The sequence below is a fragment of the Giraffa tippelskirchi genome, chromosome 11 (genome assembly GCF_054371585.1).
Source record: "Giraffa tippelskirchi isolate mGirTip1 chromosome 11, T2T-mGirTip1v1.2.pri, whole genome shotgun sequence".
Classification (NCBI taxonomy): Eukaryota; Metazoa; Chordata; class Mammalia; order Artiodactyla; family Giraffidae; genus Giraffa; species Giraffa tippelskirchi.
Window position 1 is genome coordinate 5,865,614 of NC_137285.1, and position 27,235 is coordinate 5,892,848.

The window sequence follows — 27,235 nt, forward strand, 5'->3', positions numbered from 1 at the left end:
ATTATTAACTACAGCCATCGTGCTGTGTATTACATTAGAGCTGTACCGTCATTTTCTCTGAGGGAAGGTCGGCAGTGTGCTGATGCCATGTTGGTGAGGATGCTGGGAGCAAGTCCTGGTCACCTGGAGAAGCACGTGCTGTGATGCAGCCAGACAGGGAAGTCAGGAAAAGTGCTGGGCAGCATCCAGAGACCCCGGCCACCTCCCGGGACCCGCCTCTGCTCAGATTCCCTGTATCCTACCTTGCTTCCTGTAGGCTCCCTTCCTCCCGAGTGGCAGATCTGAACTAAGACCGTTCTGCCCACCCAACAGCAAACCGAAGTGAGCAAATCAAACAGTCAGAGTGGACCCCAGGCTCACCATCAGATGTGGTTAACAACCCACCTGTCCTCAGGTCTGCAGAGGGAGGGACATTAGTCTATAGAGTGGAAAGATGAGGTCTTCCACTGGACGAGGCAAAATATCCTGCAAAGGGTGGGGCCATTGCACGTGGAGCCGGAAAATACAGAGATAGAAGCCAGACCTGAGTTCCAGTGTCCCATGTGCTCTGTTGTGTCTGTCTCTTTGTGACCCCATGGACTGTAGCCCACCAGGCTCCTCTGTCCATGGAATTCTCCAGGCAAGAATACTGGAGTGGGTGGCCATATCCTCCTCCAGGGGATCTTCCCGACCCAGGGATTGAATCTGAGTCTCCTGTGTCTCTTGCATTGGCAGGTGGATTCCTTACCCGCTGAGCCATCAGTTCCAACGGTGGCTCTGCAACTAATCAACAGTGCAACTAACCAGTGTGTGGGGTGGAGAGGGGCTCGTGCTCAGCAACTCTCAGTGTATATGAAACAGAGTCCCCAGATGTGGGTCTCCCTGAGGCTCCTCCCAGCTGGGGAGATTCAGTGGTTTCCTGAGAGCTCTGGGAGTTCACTCCGGGCGCCTTGGTCGCAGACAGACATAAACAAGTTGGCTTGGGGCCAGCACACTCCGGCTGCCATGATTAAAGGGCAGGGGAGATTGGCGCCAGGGAAGATTAAAGGCAGTGACACCTCTCTGCTTGGCCGGGCTGCAGTAAAAAGGCGGCTGACAAATGTCTGGGACAGGAGGACAGGAGATGCGACATTGGCTGGGGTTGTGGGGTGGCCACGGCAGGCAGGATGGGCAGTCGAGGGGGAAGCAGTGCCTACTGCGAGGCCCCAGGTGAGACACATTGGCAATAGCTTGATAAGCCGGACAACGATAATATCCACCCCTAAGCATCCATCATCACCATCACCACCAACTCTTTCCTGGACCACGGCCTCCTAATGGCATCCCTGGGTCCAATGCTGCCCCTTTAGTCTGTACTTAACACATCAGTTAAGGTGCTTTTTTCAGAACACGTCAAATCACATAATTGCTGTGTTCAAAATCCTCTGATAGCTCCTGTTTCACTCCGAGAAAAGCCTTTATGATGTCCACAAGGATCTGCCCAATCATCTCCCTGACTCCATCCTCCTCTTCTCTCCTCATCTCCCAGGATGCACCACGGGGCTTTTGCACTGACAGTACCTCTGTCTGGACCACTTTTACCCCCAGGTAATGCCCTGCCTTGCACCCTTGCTGCCTTTGGCTCTCTACCCAATGCCACCTTTCCACCAATTCCTCCCCTGGCTACGCCACCAAGATATCAACCTCTCAACACTCCATCCCCTCCGCCTGCTTTATTTTCTCCCTTTATCAGCTTACTCTATAGTTTATTTCATCATATCTGTGCCTGTCTCTCCTGTTTGATCATAGGATCCAGGAGACCTGTTTTCTTCCCTGCTCTATCACAAGTGCCTAGAAAGGTGATTGGGACTTAGTAGGTGCTTAAAAAACACTAAAAAAAAAAAAAAATTCAAAAAGCACCTTAATTAAGTGCTTTAAAAACTTTGAAGGGACTTCCTTGGTGGTCCAGTGGGTAAGGCTCTGTGCTCCTAATGCACGGGGCCCAGGTTTGATCCTTGGTCAGGGAACTAGATCCTGTATGCCGCAACTAAGACCTGGTGCAACCAAATAAATGTTTTAAAAAGAGAGGACTTCCCTGGTGGTCCAGTGGTTAAGACTCCATGCTTCCTATGCAGGGGATGCGGTTCGATCCTTGGCTGGGGAACTAAGGTTGCACAAGGCACACTGTGAGGCCCCCCCCAAAAAACAGACAAACTACCTATTGACTACATGTTACCTATCACTTAGAGAGCCCTTCCTCCCTGCCAGGTGCTGTGTTGTATGGTTTTGATCTAGTATTTTTTCTCGCCCTCACAACAGACTGAAGATGCAGAGACGGTTTCCATTCTCCCTATTTGACAGATGGGTAAGCTGAGGCCCAGAGAGGTGAGGTGTGGGATGCTCCCAGTGCCTCGTGGTTGGGAACTGGGTTTGAAGCCAGCTCAGCACCACTCCAGAGCCTGGTCTGGTCCCTTGGTGACATGCTTTCCCACCTTTGATGACGGGCCACTCAACCACCGGCCCTTGTCTACGGTTCATTTCACCAATCCTCAAAGAGGTTCTGGGAGGTGAGATACTCTATTGTAGGGATGGGGAAGGGCTTCCCTGGTAGCTCAGTGGTAAAGAATCCGCCTGCAATGCAGGAGACTTGGGTTTGATCCCCGGGTCAAGAAGGTCTCCCTGAGAAGGAACCCCACTGCAGTATTCTTGCCTGGGAAATCCCATGGACAGAGGAGCCTGGTGGGCTACAGTCCACGGGGTCGCAGAGAGTCAGACACGACTGAGCGACGAAACAACAACACAGGGATGGAGAAACTGAAGACACGGAGAAGTTGCTTCTCAAAGGTCCCGCAGCCAGCAAGGGATCCGGGGCTCTTCGAGACGGCTTTGATGCCCAGTCCAGGCTCGCTGTCCACTTGGCCTCTTTCCCTGGCTGACCTGTAGGACACAGACATGCCTGGAGCATCCTCCCTGTACCCCCAGAGGCCTGCAGCCCGCCAGAGAGTCACAGAAGTGGAAGCGGAGGCCAGAGAGGGCCTCAGCTGGACAAGAGGCTGTGATTCCAAGGTGGGGAGGGGGCGGGCTGAGTCTCCCTCCAGGCCTTTCCAACTCAACCCCTGCTGCTTGGACAGGCACCTCCCGGCTTGATGGCTGAGGTCTCTGCCTGAAGTCATGTGAGCACATGGGCCAAGGGCACCGCCTCCCAAAACGCACCTGCAGGTCCCAGCACAACGAGCCTTTGTATCACGAGACTGGGTAGCCTGGGGGCCACGTGGGACCCACGGGGACTGCAGTCACATCTCACCCCAGGCCTTTCCCTGGAGTCGCAATTACAGAGGCATCTGGGCCATTGGCCCTCCATATCCAGGTGTGCGTCCGGGTCTGCCCTTGGGGACCACTTCAGCCTTGTTCACCCCAGTAATCAACATTCACTGGATGTTCGAATCATGTCTGTTGAATGGATATTAAACTGCAAGGACTCTCCTTCTCTAATAAACGGACTTCCTGAGAGCATCTTATTTGCCAGATCATGTGCTAAAACACTCAAGCGTACTCTCGATGGAACTCTCACAGCGATCCTATGAGGTCCACCCACAGTGTCTCCACTTCACTGTTGAAGACACTGGAGCACAGAGAAGTTAAGTAACACGCCTAAGATCACATAGCCCGGGGAATGGGGGTAGGGGGCAGAAGCCAAGCACTCAGACTTCATAGTCCTTGCTCTTGACCACTTCCTCCCGATACCACTAGACCACCCCTCGGCATCTTCATCTGGAGTCGGGGACCCCAGCACAGGGTGTCCCCGAAACGTGTTCCCCTTGCAGCCAGGACAGAGTCTCCAGCAGTAGCAGCGGTGAATGGAGTCCGGCTTCCCTAGGCCACCACACACTCATATTCTCCTCCATAAAGGCCATTTGAGAAATGAATAACTAAATGCAATGTCAGTTTTATACCTCTAGAAGATGTTTCCCATAAAGAAATTCACAAATCAGGGGAATAGGCCTCATCCTTATTTTTGCATTGTGAAATGTGGTCTCTGTAGGCCTCCCTCCTTTCCTCCAGGGCTGTGATCAGCTGCTCACCGCGAGTGGGCCGTCCCTGGACGCAGGGAGCCAGCAGTGCACGGGACAATGGTCACGTTCTCATGTGCTGTGCTGCGGCTTCCCCTGTGGGTGCAGGAAGAGGAAGGATTTTTAAAAATATTTTTATTTACTCGGCTGAGTTGGGTCTTAGTTGCGGCACATGGGCTTAGCCACTCTGTGGCATTGTGGGATCTTAGCTCCTCGACCAAGGATCAAACCCAAATCCCCTGCGTTGGAAGATGGATTCTTAACTACTGGATACCACAGAAGTCCCAATGTGAAGTTGTTAATAAAAGTAACCACAGCAGCTACAAGCTCTAGGGCGCTCACCCTGGGCCAGGCACAGTTAACCACTTACTTCTTACGCACATTTCACAGATGGGAACACTGAGGCTCAGTTTAAATTCTGGCCTGAAGGTAGACTGCACAGCTGTGGGGTGGGTAGCAGAAACAGCCTCCTGCTTGTTTTCCCCTTGGCCACTGCCATTCACTGGCATGCCTCCGGGGGCCAGGCGCTTCTCTCAGCCACGCTTCTGCCAGGGCTGCCCACGGGGGAGCTCGGTAGTGGCCCGAGACAGCGTCTGCACACAGCTTGGGAGAAACCCAAATGTCATTTCCACCTGATAATAAATATGTGTCAGAGAGGACTCGATCCAAGTGACCTTGGGCTATGGGGCCACTGGACCGTGAAAAGCTTTTGACAAAATCCTTTTGCCTCAAGAGGCTGAGCCCAAATTACAGGCGATTATGGATGGTTGGCATGACTTCCCCGGTTGGCCTTTTATTTCTCATGGGCTGATGGCTCCTCTGCGTTGGAAAGGATCCCAGCCGGGCCTGGGACCGGCCGCCTCACCCTCTCTGGCAGTGTCCACTTCCTCCAGAGCCAGAGGGGATGCCCCCTCCAACCCTGCTTCCCAGGTTCATCGGAGAACCACAACTGGTGGTCACCCTAGCACCGCAAAATCCAACCACACCACCACAATGTTCACCACTTACTGAGCACCGACTGTATACTAAGATTTTGGCCAGCCGCACGGATTCTCTCAACCAGCCTATGAGGAAGATCTCTGCTGGCTCTTTTTCTCTGGAGAATCCAGGCTAATACGTGGTATTGTTGTTTGTGTGCCCATTTAGCAGATGCAAAAACTGAGGCTCGCCCCACTGGAGTGACTTTCTGCAAGACCACAGCTGGCACAGGGCTGAGGAGGCTTATGAATCTATCCCAAGAGAGACTGAACGACTAAGGGTTGGGAGCATTCAGGCACATTGTCCCTGGGGAGGTGAGATTGGTCTGGCTTTTCAGGTCTCCCCCAGAGTGACCTCCGAGTTGCCTGCCTTCTCCACATCTGCTCTTACCCTCTCACCCTCCCTCTGTGAATACGTCCCACCCTGCAGTCACCCTGCTGCCCTCCTGCCCCTTCCTCCTTGCACTTGACCTGCCTCCAGGAGGGCCGTCCTTCTGGCGTCCTAGCTTGAGCCCCCCCCCAACCTTTTCCAGAAGCCTTAACTGGCCCTCACCCCCTTTGCCGGCTCTGACACTGTCATATCTCCACGTGCCCACGTCTCCCCAGATGCTCTGTCCCCTATACCCTTGCCTCGCTTTTCCCGGGGTGAGGGCACCTCGCAAGTGCAGACACATCTTATTAATAGATGATGTAAGCAATGGATGAGGAGCCGTGCCCTCCCAGGAACCACCCTGTAACTCCGTCTCCCTCCCAGAGACCAGCCCACTGGTCCGGTGCCCCATGGCGATGTGTGTTATCGTCTGTGTGTTGGCGGCAGACAGAGACCCAGAGGGGGAGACAGGAAAAATTTCCTACGTCACGAGAAGCTCTGAGCTCCCCCAAATGCTTCACCAAGATAAGAAGGATGTAGCTGGTGTCAGAAAGGTTGTTGGGAGATTAACACAAGATTCTGAGGTGAGAGAGAGAGAGGAGGAGACCCAGAGAGACGTGGGAGAGAGAAGAGGTGGGGAGTAGGCAGGACTCAGGAGGGACTTGGAGAGAGACCCAGAAGAAGATGATTGGGGACTTTTTAGGCCCAGGAAGGCAGCCATTGACCTCTCAGTCCCTGAGGAAGGGAAATCAGTGGTGGCAGGGACCTGTAACAATGAGGCAAAACAGAGACAGGGGCTGCAAGTGAGAAGCCAAGAAGGACCTCGAGGGCAGTGCTCCAGACCCCAGGTGCCCACGAAAACTTAGCATCCACTGCCCTCTCTTGCCAACCCTCTGGGAAAACCTGCAAGGCAGGAGTTGTGACACCCATTTTATAGATGCAGATACTGAGGCTCAGAGAGGGGCAAATTCTACTTAGGCGACCCGGCCTGCAGGCGGCAGAGCCAGGAATGAACCCGGGTCTCTGTGGCCCCATGCCCCGGCTGCCTCTGCGAGGGATGCAGAGCTGACAGGGAAAAGGGTTAGGGGGGAGGGTGTGGGGACAGGGTGACAGGAGAGCAGATCCAAGGGGAAGAAACCCCGGGGGCAGTGCGTCCTCTCCCGGGTTCCTCACAAACCCTCCTGAACGCTCCTGCCCAGCTAGGACAGAGTTAAGGGCCTGGCACTGCCCCTCCTGGCCTGGACAGGGGTTGAGGGGTCCCCCTCCCCCAGGGCCTGGTGGAAACGGAGCTGCCAGACCCCTCTGCCTGCCCAGCTAATAAGCCCAGGAGAGAGCTGATCCCACCCCGTAAAGCTGGACGCGGGGCAGTGGGCAGGAGGGAGCCAGAGCCGCTGGGCTGCTCACCCCTGGACCTGGTGAGATGCCTGCTGAGGCCAGAAGGTCCCCACGACCTTGGCAGACGAGGGAGCCTTATCAGTCCAGCTCCTAGGCCTCTCTCTCCCCTCTTCACTCAGACCATTTCCTCCCTGCCTTCACACGATGCTGAAGGAAGGACAAAAGTTCAGTTAGAGCTGACAGGACCCCCAGAAAGCAACAGTTCTCTTTTTTGTTGTTGTTGAGATGGGGCAACTATGGCCCAGAGACAGCAAGCTACCTGGGTTAGGTCACACAGCAAGATGGGGCAGGGCTGGGATTCAAGCTCACTCGCGTTGTCCTCCTAGACTCCCAGAAGTTCTTTGCAGCCTTAGACATGGCTCTCTTGGGAAGGACATGACTCCATTTGCCCCTGGAGTGATTGGAGCATGTGATGTGATTTGCTCTTAAAACAGCAGAAGATGAGAAAGTTGGGAACAGAACTTACATAAGGCTCTGCCAGGTGTTGTTCTAAGAAACTGCCCTGTGTTAGCTCCCCCAAATCCTACTAGAGAATTATTATTATCCCAATTTTCAACTGAAGAATATGAAGCCCACAGAGGTTAAGCAACTTGCCTTAACACAGCCAATTAATGGCAGAGTTGGCGTTTGAGCCTGAGTCTACACTTTATTATCCTCCTCTGCCCATGGAGGATGGAGCAAATTTCCCTTGGGCTGGGCAGAGCCAGGCCCTGAGTTAAATGCCTTCTGGGCAGGTAAGACTCTGGGGGAGCTCACAGCCTGGGGTGGTGGTTAGTGGTCATGAATTACCATCTGGTATGATATTCTGATGACTACCAAGGCTGGGCACAGAGTTAGTCACACTGTCCAATACCTAATGCGCAAATTGTTTGGGATGGTTAAGTCCCAGTCTCAGGTCTGCTCATCACTGAGAGCTTGTCCCAGGCCCCTGGTCTTGCAGTGAGTGGTAACATCAGGGGCTCGAAGTCCAGCCTGCCCAGATCTGCCTTTGGCCAGCTGTGTGACCTTGGCCAAGTTACTTAACCTCTCTGAGCTTTACTTCCCTCATTGGTAAACTGGGGATAAGACTACTTGTCACATAGGATGAAGATGAAAGCAATGATTAAATGTAAAGTGCTTAGAACAATGCCAGCCCATCGTGGTGCTCAATGCATCACTCTGACTATCGTCAACAGGGGTCAAATCTCCCAGCCCAAAAGGGAAAGGGATTTGGAGTTAACTTGAAGGCAATAGGGAGCCATCGAAAGTTGTAGGCAGAGGAAGGACATAGTCAGATGAGTGTATGAGAAAGACTGTGTGGCGTGGAGAACATACTGGGGTTCCGCATGGCCCTCACATTCAGAAAACAAGCAGGAAGTGGACAGGGGATGTCTCCTGGAGTGTGGAGGTCCCCATATTCCTGGGCAGAGGACCATGTCCCTGAATTTTAAGTTGTCTTTGATGAGCAACCCCAAGCCCACTCTCCTGAGCCCTGGCCTCCCCAGGGTGGGGAGGTGTTGGAGTCTCCTGGAGCATGGGAGCATCACTGATCTGCGGTGAGGGGGTCCTCAGAAGGCCACAGGCTGCTTGGAGGGGCCGGGGAAGCAGGGGTCACGCAGCCGCCTCCCCCACAGCGGCGTCACTGACCAGGAATGTGGGGGCACCCGGAGGCCGCGCTTATCTCTCTCCCAGAGCGTCTGGAGCAGACCGGTTCCTGTCGGCTGTCCATCCAGATGGGCTCTAAATCAGCGGGCTCGTCTCTCCCCCGGCCGCAGTCGGCACACGGCCTGGACCCCGGCCAACGCTGCAGCCCAGCAACCCATTCTCCAGCGTGTCTGCCTCCCGGGCTCACGGACCGTCGGCTCTGAGAGGGACCCTCCCTAGGGCGCCGGGGGCGGCTGGACACCTGGCCTGGCTCGTATCAGCCCAGAGATGTGGATCAGACAGGCCTGGGTTTGAAGTCAGACTCTCTAGGTCTGGAAGCCTTGTTTCAGTTTCCTCATTTCAAAAATGGGTCCCAGTCACAGGACCCATCTCCTTGGGTAGTTGAGGCAATGGGTGGGGCCACACCTAATAGAGTCTGGTGTATCTTGCCTCTCTCATTAAATCCATAGTCCCCAGCTCTAAAGCTTGTTTTATGGGATCAATGCAGTTACCCATAGATAGCTTTGGACAGAATCCACTTCTGGGTTAATGCCTCCAGATTATTCCACAAACAGCTCCCAGTATACCCTCTTAATGTGTCTGTATTTGTTTGCCAGTTTTACAGGAACCTGTTTATTTAGAAACAGAGGAAGAATCCCCCCGCTCTAGAGGTATAGTCCTGGGTCTTCCTGTCCCTCCAGCCTGATTTCTCAGCCCCAGACAACGCAGACATTTTAAACACAAATAATAGAATACTTCTGAAGGTGATCAGTGTTACAGGAAAGAAGCTCACACAGGAGGGCAAGTAGGATCAGTCGGCCCGAGGGTGGGAGGGTGTGTTAGAATTTTAATAGCACGATTCTGAATATTCCATGAACAGAGGAGCCCGGCTGGCTACAGTCCATGAGGTCACAAAGAGTCAGACACGACTGAGCAACTAACAGTTTCACATATAGTTTAGGGTTTTCCAGGTGGCTCAGTGGTAAAGAATCAATCTGCCAATGCAGGAGGCACAGTAGACCGGGTTTGATCCCTGGGTCAGGAAGATCCCCTGGAAAAAGGAATGGGAACCCACTCTAGTATCCTGCCTGGAAAATTCAATGCACAGAGGAGCCTGGTAGGCTACAGTCCACGGGGTCACAAAGAGTCAGACACGACTAAGCAACTGAGCACACACGCATATATAGTTTAGCTTTTCCTTTAAGAGTTTCCACTCTGGTTATCTCATAATGTTCATAATCTGTGAATATGGTAATCCACGATCACAACTTATAAACGTGTATTTATGTTTATACATGTGTATGTACATACTATAAAGAAAGCTGAGCGCTGAAGAATTGATGCTTTTGAACTGTGGTGTTGGAGAAGACTCTTGAGAGTCCCTTGGACTGCAAGGAGATCCAACCAGTCCATCCTAAAGGAGATCAGTCCTGGGTGTTCATTGGAAGGACTGATGTTGAAGCTGAAACTCCAATACTTTGGCCACCTCATGCGAAGAGCTGACTCATTTGAAAAGACCCTGATGCTGGGAAAGATTGAGGGCAGCAGGAGAAGGGGACGACAGAGGATGAGATGGTTGGATGGCATCACCAACTCCATGGACATGGGTTTGGGTGGACTCTGGGAGTTGGTGATGGACAGGGAGGCCTGGTGTGCTGCGGTTCATGGGGTCGCAAAGAGTCAGACATGACTGAGCGACTGAACTGAATGTACACACGTGTATATATCCAAGCATGTATTTATTGGGGTTGAGTTTGAACAGTTCGGACACCCCTGAATTATACAGACTCAACAGTATGACTCTGATGGTTAGGAGAGCTGGAAGACCCAGGCTTCATCTTGAGGGCACTGTTTTCCCCTTCAAGGTGGTCTTGGAAATCAGCCCCCTCCTCTCAAATTCTGGATCATCGCTGAACCCACTTTGAAGGCACTGATCCTCAACCTCCCCATTTCACAGGATAATCGGGGTCCAGTAAAGAGCCATGCCTCCCCCAGGGACACACAGCCGGTGAGTGGCATGACGGGGACTATAACCCTGTCTTTGCATTGCCGGGGAGGTGGGTAGTCTCTCTCCGGAGCCAGAACCCTGTGACGCTGCCTGGAAACACTGGTCCAAGAGCGAGGCAGTAGAGATGTGGGTAGGAAGACGGAGACCTGGCCCGGGCCCGAGATTTTTCTTCTCGTCCCTCGCCTGCCCGAGAGGCCACTTAAGCGGAGTATAACTGCCCCGTGATGTATCGAACTCTCTCTCTGCGCATAAATGCAGCGGGTCAAGCGCCAGGCAGAAATGCCACATATATTTCCTCCCGTTAGATGAAATATGCCCCCTAATTTGGCTGGGGTTTTGTTTTATTAGACCTGTGGCAGCGAAGGGGCCCCGCTGCAGAATAACCTTCTCCTGATCGCTTAGTTCTCTCTCGAGGCTGCGGAGGGCCCGAGCAAGGGGGAAAAGAAATGTCCCAGCCTACTATGTCTCAGGACGCATTCCCAGAACAAAGATCTTTTCCAGCCAAGGAGATGTCGGTGCGGCAATTCAAAGAGGCTCCGCCTGGAAGAATGTTCTCGGGGCTGGGGGCCGGGAGAGACCGCCTTCCCGCACCACCTCTCTCAGTTACAGATGGGGGACCGGGCACGCGGCTTCAGCCCCTCTCTCTGCCCCCATTCCCCGCCTCAGTTTCTCCATCAATATGCTTGACAACAGAACCCTGCCCCCCTCCTACACTTGCCTAGAGGATTAAATACAGGAAAGAAGGCACAGGACTGGGCCAGTGAACGGCCCAGAGAGGGTGTTCATATACCTCCAAAGTGAGCGTCATTGTTTGCAAAGAGATGTATTTCTTGACCCTTTTATTGGTGAATTCTGCTGGACAGGGTGACTTTTTCCCCTACAGTCTCTTAGAGTAGCCTTATACTAACTAGTTAAGACCAATGAGTGTGCCTTAGGGCCCTATTTGTAATGGGAAGGAGGGAGATGTGAGTCACTGGGGTGGTCTGACTCAGCTCTGGCGCATCCTTCCTGGAGTCCCGCACCAGTAGCCATGATCGGAGGGCTCAGGTGTTAGGATATCTGCTCAGTGATGCCAGGTGGGCTCAGGTGGGCTCTCTCCATCACGCTGAGGTTTGTCGGGGCCGAGGGGACACTGGTCACCTTTCTTTATTTTAGCTCCGAGGACGTGGCACTTTGCTGCACATTAAGATCACCTGGGGAACTAGAAAAAATATCCACCCCCATCCCAGATCAATTAAGATTAAGTCAGACTGGGGTTGTGGGGAAGAAGGGGTCCTACTTTTTTAAAGCCCCCCGGGTGAGTCTAATGAATTGCAGTACTGACAGTCAGAGCTCGGCCCCTTTAATGTGATTAAGGAGGTGCTGGTGGTGGTTTAGTCGCTAAGTCGTGTCCGACTCTTTGCGACCCCATGGGCTGTAGCCCACCAGGCTCCTCTGTCCATGAGATTCCCCAGGCAAGGATACTGGAGTGTGCAGCCATTTCCTCCTTCAGGGGACCTTTCTGACCCAGGGATTGAACCCATACCTGCATTGCAGGCAGATTCTTTACCTCAGAGCCAGCAGGGAAGCCCTGTGATTCGGGCCATTGGTGATCTGGTACCAACTCTGCGTCATCACTTTCATTATTTAATTCTCACAGCGACCCTACAAATACCACCTTTATCCAGCGGGGGCACTGATGCTTCAAGAGGCACAGACTTGCCCAAGGTGACACAGGCAGGATTCGACTCAGTCTGTGCAAGCTCCTCTGAGCCTCCCTTCTGCCATTAGCTGAGGGCTCTGCATGTGGACCAGCAGGAGAAGCCAGGATGTTTTATCCACACTTGGTTCAGTTCAGTTCAGTTCAGTTCAGTTCAGTCACTCAGTCATGTCCGACTCCTTGTGACCCCATGGACTGCAGCACACCAGGCTTCCCTGTCCATCCCCAACTCCCGGAGCTTACTCAAACTCATGTCCATTGAGTCGGTGATGCCATCCAACCATCTCATCCTCTGTCCTCCCCTTCTCCTCCCGCCTTCACTCTTTCCCAGAATCAGGGTCTTTTCAAATGAAATGGTTCTTCACATCAAGTGGCCAAAGTATTGGGAGTTTTAGCTTCAGCATCAGTCCTTCCAATCCACACCTGGAGGATGCAGTAAATGAGTTGACAACCAAGGAACAAGGCTATCTCTCTGCCCCCTCAGAGTCCCTCCTGCAGGAAGCTGGTGTTTCTCCGTGGTTCTCCGGCGAGCATCTCTTGTGGGATCTGAGAGGGGGAAACTGTGTTTTCGAATTCCCTCTTTACCAGCCGAAATCAACCCTCTATTTTTCAAAAGCCTCACGGAACCCAAACTGGCGAGGGGATGCTATTCGTCAGAATAAGGCTCCCCAGCAATGACCTGTTTCTCATTGTGAGCAGTAAGGGGGCAGAATAATCCAGAGATACTTTTCCTCTATGCAATTCCATTTTCGTCTCGACTTATCTGATCCTCTAATTCTACTAGGGGCTTTATTTCCTTATGGAGTTAAAGCCCCAGAGCTCAAATTCTTTTTCTTTTAAGCTTCCAGAAACTGAAGACCCTATTCGGGGCTGAGCCAAAGACCCCAGTGGAGGAGAATCGACCCTGAGTCATCCCACTTGCTTACAAATCTGCTGGGAAGGTTTTTTCTCTACTTAAAAAAAAAATTATTGGAGTATAGTTGTTTTATAATGCTGTGTTACTCAGTATCCTTTTTTTTTTCCTTTTAAGGAGTTGGGTGACAGATAGTAGCCAAGGAGGGATGGTGGGTCCTTAGAGAATGAATTGTGGGGACCGAGTGTGGGGTTCGCTGCCAATCGCTGTCTGGCTGCTGTGGGCCTCAGTTTCCCCTGCTGCGAATCTAAGCTATATGTTGTCCTCTTTCTCTGACTCAGAGGACCTCTTAGCCCCAGCTGAGGGCATGAGCTCTTGAAAGCAGAGAGCTCATGTCTCTGGTCCTCCACCCGCGCTCACCTGTGCGCCCAGTCCCCCCAGCTGCACCTCCTTCTCCTGTGCCTCATGGTCCACATTCAACCCCGCCGTGGGCAGGATCGACGGATCCTACCTCTACACTCGTTTCCGATGTATCTAGTTTTCCCCACCTCCACTGCCACCCCCAGATCAGGGCCACCGGCTTGTCCTTTCTCTCCTGGACACTATGGCAACCTCCTGAGGGGTTTCTGGGCTCCCTCCACTACCCTCAATTCATTCTCCAGCCTGAGGGCATTTTCAGATGTTCTCTGCATGCATGTGTGCTAAGTTGCTTCAGTCGTGTCTGACTCTTTGCAACCTATGGACTGTAGCCCGCCAGGCTCCTCCGTCCATGGGATTCTCCAGGCAAGAATACTGGAGTGGGTTGCCATGTCCTCCTCCAGGGGATCTTCCCGACCCAGGGACCCAACCCACATCTCTTCTGTCTCCTGCATTGGCAGGTGGGTTCTTTACCACTAGCGCCACCTGGGACTGGCCTAAGATCTTTTAATAGCTTCTCCATACACTTAGAACCTGGGCTAGCAAACCACAGCCAGTGGACCCAGTCCAGCCCTGCCGCCTGTTTTTGTAAACAAACTTGTATTGGATTGCAGCCACGCTCATTTGTCTGTGATTTTTATCCACCTGCTTTCAGGCTACAAAGGCAGAGTTGAGCAGTTGCGAGAGAGACCATATGATCCGCCAAACCTGAAATATTGATTATCTGGCCCTTCACGGAAAACGCTTGCAGAGCCCTGACTTGGAATAATACCCAAACTCCTCACTGGGGCTTTCCTTAGTAGGGTGATCCCGCATGCTAAATTGTTTTTGTCGAAGGAAGATTCTACTTTTCCAAACGTTCCAGTTCTCCATGCACCCACAGCAACGTGATTTTGTAGCTCCTCTTATCTTGAAGTTAGTCTGCTTCTCCACCCTTGGAAACTCAACCAGCCACGTAACCTACCTGGACCAATGCAATTCAGCAGAAGCAGTGTCATGTCAATTCCAAGCTTAGGACTTGGGAGGACTCGATTACTTCCTGTCTCTCTGTGGTTCCCTGCCGCTGCCGTGAGAACCAGCCTGAGCTAGCTTCCTGGAAGATAAGACATGTGCGGTCTAGTCCCTCCCAGTATCCCAGCCAACCCCCGGCCCCCCATGTAGAGCATCCCTGCTGACCTGCGGCTGATCAAAGACACACAAAGGAGCCCAGCCCTGCTCAGCAGAAACCCCAGCTGAGTTACAGACTCAGGAGCTGAATAATTGCTTATCATTTGAAGCCACTACGATTATGGAATATAAATTTGTAAAAGAAAAAGAACTGGTAATTTTCACTTCTGGTTAAAAATGAATGGAAATGACAAGACCAGGAGGTGAATGGGAATGAGGTGATGGAATGGAGATAGGCGTGAATGTCCCTTGGGAGTTATTTTTGTACACTCTTGAACCATATAAATATTTTACAGTTTCAAAGAAAAAAAATCAAAAAGGTTGAAAAGGACAACAAACCCCAAAATTGAATACAAATAGAAACAAAGGAATCTAACTATATAAGACTCAGTGGAAAAGATTGATGCTGGGAAATATTGAGGGCAAGAAGAGAAGTAGGTGAGAGAGAATGAGATGGTTGGATGGCATCACTGACTCAATGGACATGAGTTTGAGCAAGCTCCGGGAGTTGGTGATGGACAGGGAAGCCTGGTGTGCTTCGGTCCATGGGGTTGCAAGGTGTTGGATGTGACTGAGCAACTGAACGGAACTGGGAGATAGTGAAGGACAGGGAAGCCTGGTGTGCTGCAGTTCATGCAGTCACAGAGAATTGGACATGACGACTTAGCAACTGAAAAACAACAACTATATAAGAAAGCTGAGCACTGAAGAATCGATGCTTTTGAACTGTGGTGCTGGAGAAGACTCTTGAGAGTCCCTTGGACTGCAAGGAGACCCAACCAGTCAATCCTAAAGGAAATCAACCCTGAATATTCACTGGAAGGACTGATGCTGGAGCTCCAATACTTTGGTCACGTGATGCGAAGAACTGACTCATTGGTAAAGACCCTGATGCTGGGAAAGACTGAGGGTAGGAAAAGAAGGGGATGAAAGGATGACAGAGGATGAGATGGCTGGATGGCATCATCAACTCAATGGACATGAGTTTGAGCAAACTCTGGGAGATAGTGAAGAACAGGGAAGCCTGATGTGCTGCAGTCCATGGGGTCGCAAGGAGTTGGACATGACGACTTAGTGACTGAACAACAACAACTTAATTGAATATACTCTAAAGGCAAGACAAACTGCAAAGACACTTTAAATTTTAAAGAACAGGGTGACCCTGATAGTTGGACTGGTGTGATTTTGAAACTATTTCATGTGGTGTGTAGGACAGAACAGATGAACATATATGTTGATATTTGGGGAAAACGGTGGAATCAGAGAGATGACAGGAAGGAATCTGTGAAATGTGAGGAAGAATCTAATGATGACCGATTTGAACTGGTGGCATCACAATGAGTTCACGTGCCTCTTCTCTCCTCTGGGAGATCCCAGCAGCAGCGGCATCCCGGAAGGAATGAGCACACTTCAGACGCACATCATACTTTCTAAACACCATTCTCCACTGAAAGGAGGTGGGTGGTCTCAGAGAAATGGCTGACTTCAGGACTGATGGAAAGAAAATGCAAGATGAGCCTGGAACATTCTTTTACATCAGGAAGTAAGAAAGTGCTCCAAGAATGAGGAAGACATGCAAATGAAAGAGGGGAGAGGCAGTGGGGAACTCTTCTTTACCAAAAAAATATTAAAGAATAAGTGCAAGAAAAAGAATGATAAACAAACAAACAAAAATCTCCACGTTGCGACCACTGCAATATTTGATTCTGGCAAAGATTATTTAATGGATACAAAAAAAAAAGTCCTACTGGGTAAAGGGTTACCAATTTATGAGAATGTTGACCCAGTCCCCAGGTGTCACTTAACAGAGCCAGCCCCCCGATGTCGCTTTTGTATTATTTAGACAGGGAAACGGGTGACCAGGAAGAGCCCACCTTAACCAGCTGACCATCATAGCACCCCCAGTAATGGGCCCAAGTGGTATCCTGTGTTCCTGGAAGACAGGAGGTGGGAGGCACACATGTACCTTTGTGACAAGACTGTCTGAAAGGCTTGCCCTGAATCTGACAGCGAGGAAGCAACTGAACACACCCAGACTGTGAGACGCTCTACGACACAATTGGTCCGGACAGTTCAAAAATGTCCATGTCATAACAAAGGAAGAATAAACAGTGAGGTTCTGTTCTAGATAAAAGGAGATGAAAGAGGCATAAAAAACAAGTGAACCAAGTGTCATGTGTGAGCCTAGGGTTTGAAAAAATAATCGCTTCAAGGACGTGTTTGGGACAACTAGATGCACTTGGAAGTGAGCTCCATGTTAGGTAACATCACAATCGCATTGGTGTGAAGGTTCTTGGGCATAGTGACTGTGCTGTGATTACAGGAGATGCTCCTTGTTCTTAGTTAGTGCCTGCTGAAGTACTTAGGAGTAAGTACCCTGAGGTCTGCGGGGCTTCCCTGGAGGTTCAGATCGTAAAGAATCTGCCTGCAATACAGGAGACTCGGTCGGGTCCAATCCCTGGGTTGGGAAGATCCCCTGGAGAGGGAAATGACAACCCACCCCAGTATTCTTGCCTGGAGAATCCCGTGGACAAAGGAGCCTGGTGGGCTGTAGTCCATGGGGTTGCAAAAAGTTGGACACGACTGAGTGACTAACACTTCACTTGACCCTGAAGTCTGCAGTTTACTTTTAAATGTGGGGGAGGGTTGGGGAGGGAAAAAGGGAGGAAAGAGAAAGCACACAGGTCAAAATAAAGTGAAGGTAAGTATGAGCACTGTTCTCCCAACTTTTCTGTACATTTCATCTTGAGGAGGGATGGTGTCTTCACCCCTGGAACGTAAGGGCTCAATTAAGATGCTCAGGGTAGCACTGTTTGAGGGCTTAACGCTGCTTGGACGCTCACTGCCACTTTCCAGCTAGGTGACAGGCCCTCTCTAAGCTCCACTTTTTCTGGCTGCAAATGACGACCTTACTGAGCACCTAATGCTGTGGGAGGATGACAGGGAGGGGAGTGAACGAGACAAGGTGCAGACGGTGTGAGGAGCTTGGGTAGGCACTATTTGAGCCAAGGGCAAAGGGACCCGTCGTGCCCACAGTAGGTGTCCATGCACACAGTAGGTGTCCATGCACACAGTAGGTATCCACGCACACAGTAGGGGGCCCATGCACACAGTAGGGGGTCCATACACACAGTAGGTGTCCATGCATACAGTAGGGGGTCCATGCACACAGTAGGGGGTCCATGCACACAGTAGGTGTCTAGGGAAGATCAGATCCCCCCTTTCTCCCTCAACACCCCACTCTCCTTTGTGCAAGGTGAGCTACCGGTTTGAAGCCACTTTCTGCTGCCCTCTGGTCCCCTGCCAGGGCACTGGGGAGCCTCCAGCCTCCCGTAGGCTGGTGGAGACAGGTGTCCCCCGGTCACTGGGCACTGCTGTCCATCCAGCTGTCCTTCCTCCAGCCCAAGCTCAGAACCACCCTCCCCACTGCCACATCTAGGGTCTCCTGGCAATAAGCAGGAGGGAATCAGAAAGCTATTTGCTAAACTTTTCTCTGGCCATCCCCTCCCTCTCCCTGGCCGCTCTGCCCCGACTTCCTGGCAGGCAAGCGCTCTGGCTGCTATTTCATCTGGAATTACTGGAATCGCACTGTCTCCTGTCAGCTTCCTCTCCTCCCTCCCCCAGCTCTCCTGGAAGATGGGAGGGGTGAGTGGTGGAGCTGCCAGGGCCCTGGCACCACCCAGCACAGGCACCACGCACACTCACACCCCAGGCATGCAGACCCTCCGCCTCCCTCCGTCTCCTTGTCTGTGTCTTGCTTTCTTTTCCCCTCCTCCTCCGTGTGTCTGTGGTCCTAAAGGTTCCCCGTTCCTCATCCCCCTCTCTCTCCCCTGCTGTCCTTCTCCATTACTCTATCTCTGGGTCCCCATCTTCTCTAGCACTTTTTATCTCCCTCTCTTGGTCCCCATTTTTCTTTGCCTTCGTCTCCTCAGGGGCAATTTCACCCCAATTTCTATATATGCTAAAGGCAACATTCCCTGTATAGGATTTAGGATCGTTGCCTTCTGGGCCACCCGCCTGAGTTCAAATCCCCAGCTCTGGCTTCACGGATGGGTGTGTGATCTTCCTTAACTCCTCTGTTGTTCAGCATCCTCACTTCCACCCTGAGAATAACAAGAGAACCTCCCGCATGAGGTTCCTGAGTTGTTACAAAGTGACACAGGCAAGCACTCAATAGGTCTCCAGCCGGTCAGAATCCACCCTGTGCACCTCCGTCTACAGAGCTTTGCTCTGACTCTTCAACCCCATCTCCTTCAACACCCCTGTCTTCCAAAGGCAAAGCTCTATTCCCCTCCCCCTTGAGTGTGGGCTAGACTCTGCAATTTACTACTAAGGAAAAAAATGTGGCAAAAGGGACAGTGGGTTACTTCCTGAGACTGGGTCATAAAAGGTATTGGAGCTTCCCACTGCTTTCTTCTGAATCATTCACAAGAGTGGGACCAGCTGCCATGCTGTCAGGATGCTCAAGCAGCTTCCTGGAGATGTATAATGTGGAAGGAACGGAGGCTCCCCCTGCCCACAGCCGGCAGGAATTTGCCAGGCATGGTTGTGTACCACCTTGGAAGTGAACCCTTCAGCCCCAGTTGAGCCTTCAGATGAGACGGCAGCCCTGGCTGACATCTTGACTGCAACTTCATGGGAAACCCTAAGTCAGAGTCACACAGTGGCACAGAAACTGGGCCACTATATTAGGTAATTCCTTCCAATGCAGGGGGCCTGGGTTCAATCTCTGGTCAGGGAATTAGATCCCACACACCACAACTCAGAGTTCACAAGCTGCAACTAAAGAGCCCACATACCACAGTGGAGGTTGAAAATCCCACTTGCCACAACTAAGATCCCCATGGCCAAATAAAGAAAAAGAAATACGTTTTGTTTTTTTTTTAATAGATAATTAATGCACTCTTGATTCCTTTACTCTAAGACCATACTTAATTTTGTTCACAGATTCTTGTCCTTCTCTCTGACTAGATGGCAGAGGCTGTATCTGTGCAGATCCCGGCTGTGCCCCTACAGTCCGGCACCCAGAGTTCCCTAAGTAACAGAGGGATTGTGAATGGAGGGCAGTGATTTCAGGCTCAGCCCCAGCAACCTCTCTCCTGTGGGTCTCAGTCTCCCTGGGGAAGGCAGGAATGCCTGCCCAACTTCCTTTTCTTTCTATGATGGGTTTCTTGCACTTTCTGCTCGGTTTCATTCCTGGATACCTGACAGAGAGGGGACAGCACAGCTAAGGAGGCACCCGTGGGAGGAAGGGTCCTGCGTGCTTTCTCCTCTAACAAGCTGTGTCCAAAAAAGATAGCTCCCCTTCGCAGCGGGGACAAAAATAGCCCGAGTGCAGGATTCTGCTGGAGGTGGGAGGCGGGTGCTGCATGGCTGAGGACCGGGGATGCTCTGCTCTCTCTGGGTGCCCCAAAAGGTGGCCACTCTGATAACCCACCCCCACGTGAACCACCACCATCTCATTCATTTATACATCCTTCCAGCCCCTCAGCTGTTAATGCATTGTCTACTGATGGCTGCTGATCTATTTATATCTCTACGAATTCATTCATTCATCCTACACCTTTATATCATTGTGTGTGTGTGTGTGTGTGTGTGTGTGTGTGTGTGTGTGTGTTAGTTGCTCAGCCATGTCTGACTCTTTGCAACCCCATGGACTGTAGCTGTCCAGGATCCTCTGTCTGTGTAATTCACCAGGCAACAATATTGGAGTGGGTTGCCATTCCCTTCTCCAGGGGATCTTCCTGACCTAGGGATCGAACCTGATTCTCCTGCATTGAAGACAGATTCTTTACTCTCTGAGCCACCAGGGAAGCCCCTTTATATCAATACTTATTAATAAATCTAGGCATCCACCTATCCTGCATTCCTCCATTACCATCCGTATATTTTTATTTATTTATTTTAAATATTTATTTATTTTTGGTTGTGGTGGGCCTTTGTTGCTTGGTGAGTGGAGACTACTCTCTAGCTGCAGTGTGCAGACTTCTCATGACAGTGGCTTTTCCTGTTGTGCAGCACAGGCTATAGGGTCTGTGAGTCTCAGTAATTGCAGGGTGTGGCCTCAGTAGTTGTGGCTCCCAGGCTCACTAGGGGTGGCGCAACGGCTTAGTTGCCCCTTGGCATGTGGGATCCTCCTGGACCAGGGATCGAACCCATGTCCCCCACGTTGGCAGGTGGATTCTTTACCACTGAGCCACCAGGGAAGCCACCATCCATATATTTTTAATTTCATCCAAACACCCTAGTGCCCTTAACGTTAACTGATGACACGATTCACCTAACCCTGTGTCTATTTATTATGTATTTTTGTTCACTCACTATTCTCAATAAGCCTGTAATTCGGTTCAGACTCCCAAGTGTTCACTCTGAGCCTCCTCTGCATGAGGTGCTGTGTCAGGCTCTGGGATTATTGGGTGGACAAGACAGACCTGGTCCCCACCCACACACAAGTTACCCGAATAATTTCCTTGGATGTGGGTGAGGTGCTGGTCGTGGGGGATCCTGCAGTGAGGACAACATCCCCGCTCTCTGAAGAGTCGTGATGTGTGGGGCCGTAGTAGGGTGAACACAGTGTGGGGTCCCAGACCTGTTGCCAGGTCTCCCACCAGGATCCTTAACCTTGCTGAGCCTCAGTTTCTTCCTCTGGGAAATGGGGACATTGCGCACACACACACACACACACACACATCACATGTGGCCTCCAGGTGAACATGTGAGTGCAGTGAGGCAGTGCCTTTGAAACATCTGAGGTGCACTGCATTCGTGAGTGTGTGTGTATGTGTGTGCGTGTGTGATAGCTTTTGGGTTTCCTATCACATACGCATCACCCCAGCTGGGGTCTTCTCTGGCATTTTGCAGATGGTAGCTGGCACCCTGCTCCTGTAGTCCTGAGGATGTTGACTGTGAATCCAGGGGTCCCTAGGGAACTCAGAGTCCTTCCTCCTCAGGGGGCCGGGAGATACTTCTTATCTATTTCATCAGGGGATTTATTTAGATGCCTTTAAACTTCCCAGGTGGCGCTAGTGGTAAAGAACCTAACTACCAATGCAGGAGACAACGTAAGAGATGTGGGTTGGATCCCTGGGTCGGGAAGATCCCTTGGAGGAGGGCAGGGCACCCCCACTCCAGTATTCTTGCCTGGAGAATCCCATGGACAGAAGAGCCTGGCGGGCTACAGTCCGTGGGATCTCAAAGAGTCTGACATGTCTAAGCAACTAACACTTTCACTTTGTGGTTTATGAAGCAACCTCAGGGCTTCAGCTCACGTGTGTGATTGAGGATGAGGACATCCTTGAGCCCCATTGTCCTCCAAGGTCCCAGCCTTGAAGCAGGAGGGGTTCCTAGAGCTGGTCTAGTTCAGGGGCCTCAGACTGAGCGCTGCAGGCTGGCAACTCTGATCTAGTCCAAATCAATTTTGAAGATTCCAGACCCAGTGAAGCCACATGGAGAAGCTGGTGAGAAAGCTGGGGGCCTGGGGCCCTCTGGAGGGAGCCAAAGGGGGTTGGCGTTCTCACTGCTCTGTTCATCCCTCCCTCACCTGCTTCCTCCTTCCCAGCCCCCTGGACCCCGCATGTGTTCCAGAATAAGCCCACAGTGGTTCACACAAGTGTTAGTCACTCAGTCGTGTCCGACTCTTTGTGACCCCACAAACTGTAGCCCGCCAGGCTTCTTTGCCCACGGGATGCTCCAGGCAAGAATACTGGAGTGGATTGCCATTCCTTTCTCCAGAGGATCTTCCCAACCCAGGGATCGAACCCAGATCTCCTGCATTGCAGGCAGACTCTTTACCGTTTGAACTACAAGGAAGTCTACTTTGCACAGGCTGTTCTTTATTCCTAAAATTCCCTTCCCCTCACTTCCTACCCAGATAATCCTGAGTCATCTCTCAAGTCTCCATCCAAGATGACATTCTGGGAAAGGCTCCCCTGACCTGTCCAGGGACTAAGAGAGGGAGGGGTGGTTCCTGCCTTGTCATCCCACAGACCGCCAGACTCCCCATGAAGAGCCCTCACGGGTCTGCCTCGAGATTGTCTGTATCTGGTTGCTTCTCTGCCTCTCCCCCCTGGACTGCGGGGCAGGGGGTTGGCGAGTCTGGAGACTTGGTGTGGGCTCCATTCACTCCGGGTCCTTAGGTCCTAGGGTAACAAGAGCATAGAGATGTGTCCAGAGGTGTTTTTTTGAGTGAATGAGGAAAGTGGGAGAGAAAGAAAGAGACAGAGAGAGAAAGAAAGAGATACAGGGAGGAAGGATGGGGAGAGGTAGGGAGGGAGGACTGGGAAAAAAAGAAAGAAATTTGGTGCGCAAAACCATGGGTCTCATTTCTTTCCAGCACCGTCATTGGAATAAGCCTCAGGAAAATCAAGCAGTTTCCCTGAGGTTCCCCCAGTAGGTGAGAAGCAGGGCCCACCCTCGGTGCTCTTTTGCTGTCAAACCGACCATGTTTGGCAATGAGGAGGGACCCGGAGTTGGAGTCCGGAGATCCGGCTTGCAGGTCCCCCCTGGGCCACAGAGAAACCCTGTTCTCCTCTCTGGGCCTCAGTTTCTGTATCTGTAAAGTGGGAGCAAGCAGCATCCAGATGCCCTGTTCTGGGGATGGCCGGGGACACATTCACGGAGGAGGGGAGCCTGTGCGGGAGACGGGACACATTCTAGACAAAGGCAGTGGAGCTGGACCCAGGGGCTGGGGGGACAGGAGGGAAAGAGTCAGGCTGGAGTGTCAGCAGCAGGAAGTGGAGGCCGGGGGAGCCCTGCATGTCTAGGTGGGGCCCATTCCTCTCCTGGCTCTGACCTCAAGATGTTTCCCCACCTCGAGGGATCTGAACGAACAATTCCATCCCTCCAGATTTGCGAAGAAAACGTCTCCTGGCCCCGGTTGCATTGCACTCTCCCAGCCAAATCTCTGAGCTCAGTTCACTCGAGGCGAAATATTTGGTCACCAGGAAAGCATTAAGTAATTGGTGGATTTTTTTTTTCCCCTTTTCCACTTGAGTCTGTTTGTTTCCTGCAGGGTTGCCTGACACCAGCCAGCCTTGAACTTGGTCCGGTTCCCTCCACAACAGGGACCCAGGGGCTCAGCCCAGGGTGTGCACCGTGGAGCAGGGGCCTGCCTGAAAGCCAAGGTACACAGATGGCAGGGGGGTGCTGGAGAGACCCCGAGTGTCTTTAGGGGAAATCAGAAAGGCGGAGCAGGCCCCTCAAAACACCAGCAGACTGTACCCCCATCATGACATACGGAGAACGGTTCAGCAGATCAAAAGAGCAACTTACTCTGAGAAGACACCCTCTGCTAGCGCCACCCAGGAAAATGATGAGCCCAGGGGTCCTGGACCTGAGAGACCCCGCCAGGCTCTGCCTCTTCCAGCCTTGCACAGGTCACTTTATCTCTTTGCATCTCTGATTTTGGATTATTGTGATGGCTGCTTGGTGGAGCAAATAAAAACACATGTTTGAATTTCAGAGGCTTGATGAATAATGTTTTTAAAATAAGTATATCTCATGCAATATTTGGGATATACTTACACTAAAAAATACTCTTTGTTGCTCTGAAACTCAAACTTAATGGAGCATCCTGTATTTTATCTGGCTCCTCCAGCTGCTATAACTATAAAGTGAAATGATGTGCACATAAACTTCCTGGTGTGCCCAGCTCCATAGAAAGCGATCTGAACCCCGGTAGCCATTTCTATGACAGTCAGATCAGGAATACTAAGTATTAAACATGAATGCTAATTAGTATTAGCTAGCTATTAATTAGCGAGTTGTTAATATTAGCCAGATCAAACCGATTGATCCTAAAGGAAATCAACCCTGACTATTCATTGGAAGGACTATTGCTGAAGCTGAAGCTCCAATATTTTGGCCACCTGGTGCAAAGAGCTGACTCATTGGAAAAGACCTTGGTGCTGGGAAAGATGGAAGGCAAAAGGAAAAGGGGGGCAACAGAGGATGAGATGGTTAGACAGCATCACTGATTCAATGGACATGAATTTGAGCAAACTCCAGGAGATAGTGGAGGACAGTAGAGCCTGGCGTGCTGCAGTCCACGGGGTCGCAAAGAGTTGAACACGGCTTAGAGACTGAACAACAGCAAGTTATTCTTAGTTCATATTAGCTAATATTAATGAATAAATATCAATATTAAGACACTTCAGTTACTAAGTAGTTACTGTGTTTGAGGCATGCCCTTTGCATTATTTTCTTTTCATCAGAGCACAAAGGGCAGTAAGTGATAGCGCTGTCTCCATTTAACTGCTGTGAATCCCAAGACCTGGAAAGACGAAATGCTGCACAAGCTGTGACCTAGACCATTAACAGTTTGGAGTGCTGTTCTGAGCGCCTTGCAAAGGTCACCTCCTTGATGACCTCACTGTCTCTATAGACCATTAGTCTCCTATGACAAATATCTCTATTCTGCAAACAGGGGGACGGAGCCCTAAGACTCACCCAAGGTCACACAGCACATCAGTGGCTGAATAAAGCTTCACTCCCAGGCAGCCTGGCTTCTTGTTGACGCTAGGCTGCCTCTCCAGCCTCCTATACAGATAGGATGAGGGCTTCCCTGGCAGTTCAGGGATAAAGAAGTGGCCTGCCAATGCAGAAGACTTGGATCGGATTCCTGGGTCAGGAAAGCCCCCTGGAGGAAAGGCAACCCACTCCAGTATTCTGGCCTGGGAAATCCCATTGACAAAGGAGCCTGGTGGGCTACAGTCCATGGGGTCGCAAAGAGTCAGATGCGACTTAGCAATTAAACAGCAACAACAAACTGGGAAATAGGTTCCAAGACAGAAGAAAGGGGTATGCAGCACAAGCACACGGGCCGTGTCACTAGCTGTATCTCATTTAATCCTCCCCCTTCCCACTTCAGATGGGGCCAGAGGTGGGTGCTGGAGGGACCTGGGGTCGCTCAAAGGATAGAGGAAGTGGGTGGGAAGGGGTCAGCAGGTGGAGTCCAGGTACCCACTTCTTCTTCCAACAGAGAAATTTTAACACTTCCTGGCTGTGTGACCTTGGGCAAGTTACTTGGCCTCTCTGGGCCTGGGTTTCCTATCTGTAAAAGGGATGTGATAACCAGACTTTCCATTAGGACTGCTGTAGTCACTAAATGGCTCAGTCCATGATAATTGCTTAGCACCGTGCCTCCCAGCACAGAGACACCACAAAATAAATGTGAGCAGTTGTGGTCATTTTTATGCATCTGTCTTAGTTTGGGCTCCTTCATGGCTGAGCTTGAGATGAGGACTCCAGCGCACGTGGCTCCTGTAGGGGGTGAACTCAGGGAGGCCACACAGAAGGGTGCGTAGGGGGACAGGGAAGGGGAGACACCAACTCAGATGTGCGTATCAGCAGAGGTCTGCTTTGCACAACTGGAACTCAGTCCTGCTGGGGACCTCCCAGGGACTGCATAAGGGCACACCTCAGAGTTGTCCCACCCTGGGCAAGGAAGCTGGGGTATTTATCCTCCAGCTCCTGTCCGCTATTGGCTGAGGGCTGCTCCTGGGAAAGTGAGCTCCCCAACACCCCTGGCCTGACCCCCTGCTCAGGCTGTGAACCCGGAGAGAGCGCTTGGGCAAAGGCAGTAGCAGGCTATAGGGTCAGGGGGCTTGGGGACAGTGAGTGCCCAGCAGATCTGGGCAGGGCACTGACTACATCTATACAGCATCCCTGGATGGTTTGATTGAATTCAAATCAAAAACACCTTTGGGACTTCCCTGGTGGTCCAGTGGTTAAAAATTTACCTGCTGGTGCAAGGGACATGGGTTCGATCCCTGGTCCAGGAAGATCCCACTTGCCATGGAGTGACTGAGCCCTTGCATCGTAACTACTGAAGCCCTGGTGCCTAGAGCCCACAGTGTGCCAGCAGAGAAGCCACCACAGTGAGAACACTGCGCTCCATAACTAGAGGGTAGGCTCTACTTGCTGCAGCTAGAGAAAGCCTCTGTGGAGCAACAAAGACCCAGGGCAACCAAATAGTAAAAATACACAAATAAGATCTAAAAAGCATCCTCTGCTAAACTGGTAACAAGCCCACAACAATAACACAAGTTCAGGCTGAAAACCAGGGGCTTGATTTGACACCCAGCCCAGTGTTCTTTTCCAAAGATGGGGTGCCTAGCTGTCCAGAGACGCACCCCAGACCTACCTCTACTGCAAGAAGGATGTGCGGCAGCTGTCGGGGCTCTAGGAGCCGGAGCCACTGAGGGAAGAGGACGCTGTCTGGCCTGCAGGCCAGCACATCCCACTGAGGCAGAGGAGCGCCCATAATGCAGGCCGGATGTCCAGCGGCGGCTGGCTGAAGGCAGGGTCTGTCAGGGACCAGCACTCAGCATTGATTTAGCTTCTGAGCCAAGGTTGAAAAGCAAAAAGAGGAGAGGCAGCTCCATCCGGTTGGACAAAAGTACTCTGTAAGTGGTTGGGCCACAAGTGAATCTATCCACCCTGGAAAAAGAAGAGGATTACTATTTAGATTACTTATTAAAATATCTTCCACGGGTCTGTTGCTTTTATATGGATCATCTCATTATGTCCCTCCACCCACTTAAACATAGGTATTGCCTGTATGCCCATTTTCATAATGGGAGAGTGGACCCTCAGAGAGAGAAAGCAACTTGCTTAAGGCCACACAGCAAGCAATGGTCAGAGCTGAGATGAGAACCCAGAGCTGGTAATAAGCAACCTCCTCCCTAACACGGGCAATG

The 27,235-nt window shown here is 51.5% G+C and overlaps 1 protein-coding gene across 2 annotated transcripts in view; it reads right to left on the reverse strand.

The window, feature by feature from the left end:
- Positions 1-27,235, reverse strand: part of LOC145525154 (uncharacterized) — a 371,065-nt gene that overhangs the window by 18,285 nt on the left and 325,545 nt on the right. Inside the window, exons 11-12 of one of the 2 annotated variants that reach the window (XM_081538007.1) lie at positions 26,680-26,975; positions 3,912-4,124 (exon numbers count right to left, since the gene is read on the reverse strand). The gene's annotated coding sequence lies outside the window, so the exon portion shown is untranslated. Of the gene's footprint in view, positions 1-3,911; positions 4,125-26,679; positions 26,976-27,235 lie in introns of those variants that run through there. The other variant, XR_014068052.1, reaches the window with a different exon arrangement.